The following is an 8,273-nucleotide window of genomic DNA, read 5'->3' on the forward strand; positions in this document are numbered from 1 at the left end:
ATGTAGCATTATTTAGAGATGATTTTGAAATAATTTGGAAATTCATGCAGTCATTTGCAAATAAAAATAGCATCTATAGTCTGGAAAATCTCGGAATATGAAAACAATGTCTAGGAAGAATTCTGCGAGCCGCAACGCCACTTGAGTTCGATAGAAGTTTGACTACGATTAAAGGCACAGTGAACTGTTTGTTAGAATAATTGCCCACTTATTAATTTAATTAGTGTTAAACATGCTCTTTCTGTCAAAATTGAATGGATTTCATTTATAATGCGGGTATATTTTCATATGTGAATATAAGATTTTAAAAAATATGTACATATAAACTACACACTTTTACATATTAATTTTGTTCCGGAGATCAAATCAGGAATGTAACATTAAATGCAATCAAACATGTTTATTCCCAAATATCGGACGCAAGTGAAACTGAGAAGACAGCGGTAACTACGTACGTCTTGGGTGTTAATGGAGTCCTCTGCAATGATTACTAAGTTCTCATCCTCTGGCTTTATTGGCTCCCGTAGAGCAACTAAAACAGGTCACAGATCATAGTATTCGGAGAACTAATACACGTTCAAAAACGGGAGTTCATCTACACTTTACGTTAAAATAAGGAGAATTTAAACACGCATCAAAGCGGGGATTTATACTTCAGCTACACTTTACGTAAAATAAGGAGAATTGAAACACGCAGCAAAGCGGGGATTTAGAGTTCAGCTGCACTTTACGCAAAATAAGGAGAATTGAAACACGCAGCAAAGCGGTGATATAGAGTTCAGCTGCACTTTACGTAAAAATAAGGAGAATTTTAACACGCAGCAAATCGGAGATTTGTATCGACTAAACTGCTGCTATGTACATGCATAATCGTATACGTGTATAAACTTATAAATACACAGACCCATTACTAAGTTTATCAGATATTGCTATTTAAGATTTAAAATGGTTTTCTTCCTTAAATGGTTTTCTTCCGAGTGTAACGCTGAGCTTGAAACATCTAAGGATATTGGTCGTGCTCTGTGATAAGTGGGTTTAATGGATGCGCGTACAGTGTCGTCCCAGATTGGCCTGCGCAGTCCGCACAGACTTATCAGGGACGACAATTTCCACCTTAACTGGATTTTTGCTAAGAAGAGACTATCTTTAAACAAAAAAATGCTAAAAAGCGGAAAGTGTCGTCCCTGATTAGCCTGTGCGGACTGCAAGGCTAATCTGGCACGACACTTCACGCACACGCATTTAACCCCCTTTTTACAGAACACGGTCCATATGTTATATATAGGCAACAACGAACGATATTAAAACGTATTATTATTAGCCAAATTGACGTCAACGTGTTTCATTGAATTGCCATACACACGTCACTTGTTGATGGAATAGTTTTAAAAATAACAATAAAAGTATTTTAATTTGTATTATAAGCATAATTTTTATCTTCCATAATCTACAACGTCTTAATATTGTATTAAGACACATAGTTTATTTTAGTAAACCGAATTGGTGTGAAACCGATCAGTTGTCAAATCAGCCAAGTTGAATAGCGGATTTCGAACTAATCCATCACTCGGGTCTGTTTTTAAACACGAATGGTAATCGATCTTAATCTGTGGTTGACATAATCAGTACATAAATTGTAGCATTGTGGTATTTAGAACACAGTTAATTAGTCTCTCTGCAATCGTAGGAAAATTACTATTATGATGCTGCTTGTTGCAAATATTGTTTTGTGTGGTGTAGTGTAATGCATGTGTGGTTAATTTTCAATCGTTTTCAAAACATATGTTTGTAAAGGTGGTCAAACTGACAAAAAGTCATTGAATATAAGAAGAGTTTACCGGCACTCTTTGCACATATACTGATACTACGGGACTCTTATTGGTGTGTGTGTATTGAAACTTTAAACCGCGTTCCGAACAGACGCTTGAAAATACATTAGTACACAAAATATTCCCTACAGTAAAAAAGTAAACGTTTATAAAACTAAAGTAACATCTCAGACAAAACCAACATATTTTATATTTCTGAAATAAAATCTAAAATCTTATTCAGGGTGAATAATATCAGATGACATTTTGATAACTTGGTTCAAGACATACCGTGTTAAGTACGATACAGAATGCTAATTGGCGAATAAGAATTTTCAAGAAAAATTTTCGCTTAATATTAAGGTTTGTATGTTTAACGAAAATATTGTCGGTAGCCGGAACACAGATAACTTTTTTCGTGTGTTGGGGGTGAGGTTGGGGCGAATGTTAATAAAGAGAAATCACTATTATAACTATGTCATAATACTCACACCAGAAACTCCGCACAAGACCGAATGGAAATACTTCCAAGAAAAACATAATAGAAAAACACTGAAATGCAAAACTCCATGCGACATAACCCTATGCATGCATTTTATCCGCTCTATATATCTTACATACCCGACCTATGTTCGCACGTGCATTTGATCTTGCTGAACAAGGTACCATCGGCGCAGCGCATATGCCGCCAGACATCGCCTGGTTCCCAAGCCAGGTACCAGTCTTGGCCGCGACTGGACGCCCGGAAGGGGCAGTTTGTCACTGAAAGTTTAATTTTTCATAGTTTACTGGGTAAAAACTTATTATGCTTCACAACTAATTACCTCTCGCTTGAAACGAGCTACTGTGTGTGTCTCAGTTTAGTAACAAGTCCTTCCGCGCGTTCGGCTTCATTATGTGAGAACCTGCCCTGTTGAACTGTTGGCAAATATTTAAGCCGCTTCCCTGGAAAAACGGGGCTTAATGCATGCGCGCAAAGTGTCGTCCCAGATTTACGTGTTCAGTCCGCGCAGGCCTATCGCCGACGACACTCTCCAATTTTGTGGGTTTTGTCGTTAGAATGAAGTCTCTTCTAGACGATAATCTTGTTAAGGTGGAAAGTATCGTTCCTGACAAGCGCGTGTGGATTGAACAGACTAATCTAGTACGACACTTTTTGCACATGCATTAAACCCTATTTTCCCAGAGCGTGGCTCATTTTGCTTCATGGTATGTCTTAAAAATATAATCCATATGATTGGATCGTCAATGCGCTATCGAAGAGAACTCATGGTACAGAGGCGTATCCAGAATTTTTTCCGAGGGGGGGCTCAACTGGGGAGGGTGCGGGAGGGGTGTCCCCGTCCGTCGTTGAATTTTTTTTTTTTGAAATGGTACCTTCAAATGATGCAATTTCATGCTATCTAATCAGCATTTTGCATGATAAAAGTACATGTAAAACAAGAACTTGAGTTCAGACATCAAGTGTGACAGACACACAGACAGACAGACAGACAGACACACAGGGGTAAAAAATATGCCTCTCAAACCAGTATTTTGTTTTAATAACATTACTACGCTTGAAAATAATTATAGACACGACTACAATAAGAAAAAAACAAACAGTTTAATTGCATTAAAAAATCTTACTTCAACTGAAATAGTCCAAATTTATGCCTTTTCCGTATATTTTTTGGTTCTCTTCATTAAACTTGCGCATAAATTGCAAACCACTGCGCTAGTGTAAACACATAATTTCAAGTATTTGATTTATTTTAAAGAAAATTCGTTTACTTTTTCACGATTCCCAGAATTTTTTTGTATGGAACAATCTGTGCGCGCACATCGCAAAAATATGAGACATGCCGATATCCACATGTTCAGTGGGTATACCCTGTCCCGATTTGATGATAATTTTATCAAATCTTTTAATAGTAATATTTATGGAAAAATTGTATTGGAACAAATTGCGAACGTTGTTGTTTTCTTTTCAGTTCTTGAGCACTTTTTCATGTCAATGTTGCTCAAACGAACATCGACCGTTAAAACAAAAACTTGTTAAATGGTAAATAAAAGTTATAAAAAAAAGTAAAATTCATCTTTCGGTTTCTCTAAATTTGTTCAGTGAATCGAATTTTCGAAGTTTTGTTGACCTCATGTCTATTCCAATCGAGTACGCTCGCTTTTCGGATGTTACCTCTCGACTCAAGGTAAACAACACGCGAAGTGTATGTCATTTGCGGATGTGTATGGATCTATCGGCTTTGTGTGGTTAAACACGCTGTAAATAAACAATTTTGACATGCATTTAACAGGAATGAAATAAATCTTTTTAGGTACATCGTTTATTGCGGCAATGTTTAAATTCATTCAGAAATTATTTTAGTTGTTTCCTTAACCGCTCGACTGAAGTTAATTGGAGGATATTGTTTTTCACCAGTCCGATGCGGCAGCCATTTGTAAACATTTACCTATAGCTAAATGTATCGATGAATTTCATAAGTTGAATGTATCTCCTTCAGCCAATCAAATAGCGCAGTTTATCACTTACAGTCAATGAAGCGTGCAGTTTAGCTGGCGAAGGTAAGATCGTCTGTACACATGCCTGGGGCTAATCACATAAATTGACAGCTGTTAATGGCCTAATTAGGGGCATATGACAGGAAATACACAAGTGGATTGGAACTGTAAGGGGCTCATTTTTTTAATCATATCCAGCCAGCCAGCTGGGGGGGGGGGGGCTTTAGCCCCCTAGCCCCCCACCTAAATACGCCTCTGTGGTATCACATTTTACTGCAACCGTGCTGATTATTAGGCAGTTTCTCAGTATCGTTCATTTATAAACCCAATAATTTTGTGGCAATAGAGCATCCGTTTTAAATTAATAATGACGAAGAGGTTCTCGTGTTTATAAATCAGGATAGTAGTATTTGAAAAAAGCATGAGCAACCATTTCACGCAAACAAATTTACAATATCACAAACTCATACACAGAAAACTGTACACAATTAGTTTTAAGAATTCGAATTGCAGAACATATATATTGTCTATTTGACATTATAAGTATTTTACGTAGTATTTTTCTGACGACGGCTTCAGTTTTCTGATTTGAGTATTTTTCATATTAATATTGCAGTGATTGTTGAGATTTGTTTTATGATTATTTTAATTATAATATTAATAATAATAATAATAATAATAATAATAATAATAATAATTGTTATTATTATTATTATTATTATCATTATTATTATTATTATTATTATTATTATTGTTGTTGTTGTTGTTTTTTGTTGTTGTTGTTGTTATTGTTGTTGTTGTAAGTCGATCTACTTACTCTCTCCGGTTCGTGTATTTAGGACAACGTTACCCGCGGTGTTGCGCTCTTCAATCTTTGGATCTGAAAAAGGTACAAATTAGTATTCTTGAAACACATAAATTGCAGGAGTGAATTTATAGTGAACAAGGTCATCTTTAAGCATGGGCTTTGCACCTGAACACCCAGGCCTATCAAATTAAAAAATATTGAAGGCATGATGAACGTCGTTAGTTGACTATTTTAGAAAACGTTTTTTTTTATGCGTTTCTCAGTTTTATATGGAACCCCGCAAGAGTTTGTGTGTAAATATGTTTTTGTTTTGAACTTAGACTATTAATAAAATCTATGACATGTCATTATATAAAGTCACCACTTTTATGAAGTAGCATCTTTCATAATGGCCCTATTCCACTACGAAAACAACCCCACGATTCGCTACGATTTCTCACATTTATTGAATCGGGAAGACTCGTGACAGTCTGCGATTCAGTTACGACAGTGGTACGATTGAGTTACGACGAATCGTGGGGTTCGGTTGAAGTCTTGCGAATAGGGTCGCGACTTCACTACGATGTGTAAGAATCTACTGCGACTGTACTACGAACGATGCAGATCGGTCACGACTAAGCTAGGACCTCACCGAACGCACCCATGAATTCGGCTCCAATATCTACTGATATTTATTCTAACACGGCTCGCGACTTGTTTTCTATAGACAAAGAAGGAAATAAAGTGTGGGTTATTCTGCAATAAATTATGGGCAGAGCTTAATGTTTTGAAAATAGTTCCGAATAAATAAAGAAAATATTGCAGTTAAATGCACGTGCTTAAATCAAGCTCTTAAAGAACTGTAAACAATGTAGCACGTATATAAATGTAAAGAAACAACAAATTGTATATTTGGTGATAAGTGGCATAACCACGCCTGCTTAGAATTTGTTTGTTAAAAAACGTAATTAAGAAAACATTTATAGCATGTCAGCTTTTCAGAAGAATTAACACATGTGACGTCATTTAGTTTCTATACGTGTTGTTCTCAATGAAAGTGACGTAATTTGCAAAATATTTATGAATGAAAACGAAGTCAAATGTTTGTACAATTCAATGACGTCACTAAATAGTGAACTTTGTACTAATAGGGTGGAGTATTGGAAAATATAGTTCACGTCCAAAAGCTTGAAGCAAATCAATAAGAATCTTGTTAGAATAGAAATAATATTTTTCTATGATGGCTTGTTGTCGAATAACCCACAGTAAGGAGTATAGATTCGTGTTATCAAAGCACTCGTGCTCCGCATTCGTGATTTAATTCCTACGCATCTATACTCCTTACTGTGGGTTATTAGACAACAAAACATGATGGAAAAATATTATTTCTTTATCATTCTTTACAAAATCGTAACTGTTTCGTAACTAAATCGCGAGAATCTTAGCGGGCTCGCAACTCAATCGGGGTAAACTCTTGAGAGTTTTGACAAAGACGTAAATGATTCGTAGACAGATCACGTGATCACCAATTCCCCGATTGAGTTACGAATTACCTAAGATTCCATTACGACGCCCAAGAACGCACTACGACACTGTTACGAGTCAACTGCGATTAAATTCAGTCTTGGTCAAATTTTAAACACGTTTAAAAACTGGCCGCGATTTTTTGGGAGCTCACGACTCGCCCGCAACTAGCTACGAATGAGTTAGGACCTTCGCCGATTGAGTTACGAATGTCCCCGACCTCAAAATATTGGAAATCGGGACAAATCGTGGGGAATCGGGTCGTAGTGGAATACCCCTATAATGGAGCTGCGCCTATTTTCAGCTTATATGTTTAGTAACTAGACGGATTTAAACGGGTATAATAAGGCACTTTACATATAAATTATTCTCCAGCAAATTGATTATAATGTTAATGGTAAAAAGCGTAAGCGCAGAAAAACTGGTGTTGCTGTGTGCTATCTATCAAAATGTTTTGACAAACTGTAAAAAGGTGTAACGTACGTTAGAACAGTTAATAAAAAATCACATTTTATACTTGTTTGTCACTAAATTATAGCTTGGTTATTGCTATTCTAACTTTTATATAGAACCAGTTCATTTGCATAGCACCTGTGGATAACACGTCCTAAAATGATTGATGCACATTATGGCGTCGCGCAGTAGGTTTATTCCCGTAAGGAGAATAGAAATAAAATACGCTAACAAGACTTAATAGATTCGTCAATTCGCTTGTTAGATCTTGTTATAGGTTTACATAATTGATACTTGAATAATAAATGCTGAACATGTATGAATACATCAACAAATACAAGGGCGATTTATATAACGAAAGTTGATAATTTGTACTGTGATTCCGTTATAAATGATATTGATCAATATCAGCATGAACACGAGAGCAGCTCTTATTTTTTTCATGATTATCGCAGAAAAGAAAGTATAAATGGGCGAGGATGAACATGGTGTTGATGTTCATACATATAATGAAACTGAGTTGATAATTGTACAGAAAATGATCAGTAAGACGGCGACGGCAATTATAATAATTATGACAATCTCGAATACGCTGAAGAAGATCATTGTAATGATGACGATCACGCTGCTGATGATGATGATGATGATGATGATGATGATGATGATGATGATGATGATGATGATGATGATGATGATGATGATTATGATGATGATGATGATAATGATTATGATGATGCAGCTGCTGCTGCTACTGATGATGATGATGATGATGATGATGATGATGATGATGATGATGATGATGATGATGATGATGATGATGATGATTATGATGATGCAGCTCCTGCTGCTACTGATGATGATGATGATGATGATGATGATGATGATGATGATGATGATGATGATGATGATGATGATGATGATGATGATGATGATGATGATGATGATGATGATGATGATGATGATGATTATGATGATGATGATGATGATGATGATGATGATGATGATGATGATGATGATGATGAACATGAACATGAACATGAACATGATGATTTTTTAAACCTACCAAGAGCTTTCACAAAATCTCCGGGTTCTATGAGTTTTCGCCGTTCTTCGGTGTTTCTTTTATCAGGTTTTCCTTCTGAAATATTTAGGTTGATACTAAATCTATTTCCGCCTTTATTTCAAAATTGTTCATTGCTTTT

The 8,273-nt window shown here is 35.9% G+C and overlaps 3 protein-coding genes and 1 long non-coding RNA gene across 6 annotated transcripts in view; 3 read left to right on the forward strand and 1 right to left on the reverse strand.

Annotated features, from left to right (window-relative positions):
- LOC127880183 (magnesium transporter NIPA2-like) overlaps positions 1 to 8,273 on the forward strand; it is a 266,381-nt gene that overhangs the window by 188,171 nt on the left and 69,937 nt on the right. The gene's annotated exons all lie outside the window — the stretch shown is intronic.
- LOC127880185 (magnesium transporter NIPA2-like) overlaps positions 1 to 8,273 on the forward strand; it is a 247,351-nt gene that overhangs the window by 169,141 nt on the left and 69,937 nt on the right. The gene's annotated exons all lie outside the window — the stretch shown is intronic.
- LOC127880190 (magnesium transporter NIPA2-like) overlaps positions 1 to 8,273 on the forward strand; it is a 263,454-nt gene that overhangs the window by 152,001 nt on the left and 103,180 nt on the right. The gene's annotated exons all lie outside the window — the stretch shown is intronic.
- Positions 456 to 8,216, reverse strand: LOC127880213 (uncharacterized). Its single transcript, XR_008049465.1, has 4 exons — positions 8,135 to 8,216; positions 5,125 to 5,187; positions 2,430 to 2,570; positions 456 to 532 (listed from the first exon to the last, which is right to left on the reverse strand). It is a non-coding gene; the product is annotated as an uncharacterized LOC127880213 (long non-coding RNA).

Source organism: Dreissena polymorpha, chromosome 4, assembly GCF_020536995.1.
Source record: "Dreissena polymorpha isolate Duluth1 chromosome 4, UMN_Dpol_1.0, whole genome shotgun sequence".
In the NCBI taxonomy this organism is placed as follows: domain Eukaryota; kingdom Metazoa; phylum Mollusca; class Bivalvia; order Myida; family Dreissenidae; genus Dreissena; species Dreissena polymorpha.